This window comes from Bison bison, unplaced genomic scaffold, assembly GCF_000754665.1.
Source record: "Bison bison bison isolate TAMUID 2011002044 unplaced genomic scaffold, Bison_UMD1.0 scf7180017864217, whole genome shotgun sequence".
NCBI lineage: Eukaryota > Metazoa > Chordata > Mammalia > Artiodactyla > Bovidae > Bison > Bison bison.
The window spans coordinates 3,897,940-3,899,998 of record NW_011494789.1 but is presented as its reverse complement, the minus strand read 5'-3'; the positions used below and the strand labels follow the sequence as shown (position 1 = coordinate 3,899,998).

General features: G+C 58.8%; 1 protein-coding gene across 5 annotated transcripts in view; it reads right to left on the bottom strand.

Moving 5' to 3' along the window:
- The window catches only part of DMTN (dematin actin binding protein), a 27,574-nt gene extending 26,268 nt beyond the window's left edge, over window positions 1-1,306 (bottom strand). For all 5 annotated transcript variants that reach the window (XM_010845449.1, XM_010845452.1, XM_010845451.1 and 2 more), the window contains exon 1: window positions 1,118-1,306. The gene's annotated coding sequence lies outside the window, so the exon portion shown is untranslated. The remainder of the gene's footprint in view (window positions 1-1,117) is intronic.
- Between the last annotated feature and the right edge of the window lie 753 nt (window positions 1,307-2,059).

Below are 2,059 nucleotides of genomic sequence, written 5' to 3'. Positions count from 1 at the left end.
ACATACACCTCCATCCCTCGGCGCATCTCCTCTCCGCCTCCCGTTGCCAAGACAACCTGCCAGCTCAGCCGAGGAGGCAGCAACGGCAGGGAGGGGGGAGGAGGGGGCTGTGACTCCTATTGCCTCCTCTTCGGTGATGGAGGGGGCCTCAGTGCTGGGGTGGGGGTGGGAGAGCTTCAGGAGCCCCACCACTCTCCCCTTCCCTCTCCTTCCATAAGGCTCTGGGATTGGCTCTGGGGTGGCCTCAGGAGAACCTTAATTCAGGGCCAGATAACAGGCCCGTCTTGGGGAGGGAGACGGCACTGGGCAACATCCCCCAGTGGAGAAAGCTCAGCTTGGAGTTGGGAAGAACGGTAGGAACAAGGGAGGGATGGCTTCTGTTGAAGGGTCAGAGGGCGGCTTCTGGCAGGAAGGAGAGGCCCTGGGTGTGGGTGGGGCTGGGCACGCAGGCCACGGGGCTCAGAAGCCTCCCGGTGCCACCCCTCCACTGTCTCTGAGCACCTCCTCCCAGCCATAGATCCTCTCATTCCCCCGACTGAGAGGAAGGTCTGAACTAGAAAGAGAGCTCTTTCATTCCCAAAGGGCCCATCCCCACTGTCCCTCAGTCCGTAGGGATGTCCATCCAGGGGCAGGCCAATACCATGGGTGAAACTCTCCCGAGGGCCAGCCCTGGAGCCGAGGGGACTGCGGAGTTAGGGCTCCCTCTGTCGACCCAAGGCTTGGTAGCTGTCAAGGTCATTCCTTGCTGAGGGATCCTGATGTGTGTATGTGTGTGTGTATGTGTGTGTGTGTGTGTTGCGAGGGCACAGCCAGGCCAGAAGGCCCTTCCCTCGTCTGCCTCCCTTCATCTCTGGTCTTGCCCTACGGGGAGACTTGCTCTGCCTCTAGCCCTCTCCTCTTGGGGAGGCCCCAGACTCCTCAAGGCCAGCAGAATGGTCCAATCTTCCCCCTTGCTTGCTGGTCACCACATCAGGCTGGGAGGAGACTGGAGGCAAAAGCTTAAATCCCAAAGCAAGCACCCCTGAACACCAGGTTACCTGTGAGCTGGGCCCGGGCAGGATTCCTGGGCACCTCTGGGCTGCACCCAGGAGGCTGCTAACAGGAGGAGCAAGCTTACCTTTAGGCTCAGCAGTGCCTCAAGGCCTTGAGGATGGGTGCTGGAGTCCACAGAAGGGGATGGGGGCTCCTGCCCCTCTCAGGAGGGTGGTCCCAGGCCCAAGATACCTAGTTCTTGGTTCTTTCCCCAGCAAGGTCACTGGTGCCAGCTGTCCTGACTGGATGCTGGCCCTGCAGCCTGCCCCTTCCCTGGGGCCTATGCCCTCCTCTGGTCTCACTCCAGTACCCCTTGCCCCGCCCTCTGCATGACCTGCTGAGGAGGTCTAAACATTAACTCCTGGAGAGGCTAGCTGGGCCCCGAGGTGGCTAAGAAGGGCCAGTGCCAGAGAACTGGACCAGTGGAACAAAAAGAAAGACAAGGGCCTCCGAGTGAGCCTTTCTCATCAGTTTGGAAGATACATCCCCTATCTCCAAGCACTGGACTGACTGTCAGACCCCAGAACCTTAGTCCCAGCGGCTGCCCCAGACCAGCCCCTCTCCTCCAATCCCTTACTCCACAATTGCACCTGGTCACCTCCCTTCTCAAAGCCCCTCACCATCTCCTCCTGCCGCAGCAGAGACCTAATCTGTGGCTCAATCCTTTCCTGCTGCTTCCTGAATGCAAACTTTCAGTGCCAGCCAAACCCATTCACTGCTCACAGCTCCTCCTTGCCCTGTAACAAATCTCAACATTTCCCTGTCTTGAAGCCCTTCTTCCCCTGCTGTTTTCACTCTCAATATTTCCCCCTTGCGGGTCCTCTTTGCTAAGAGAGATCCTGTTCATTCTTCAAGATCATGCAAACCCCAGCCCTTCCCAGCACCGCCCCCCTGTATACATCCCTGGAGCCACTGTGCCTGGCCAAGGAGTGGAGGACATCGCACTATAGATGTCACAGACAGGAGAGAATCTGGACTGTCCTCCTCCCTGGCTGCGGGCGTTGGTGAGTTAACATCTCGGAATCTG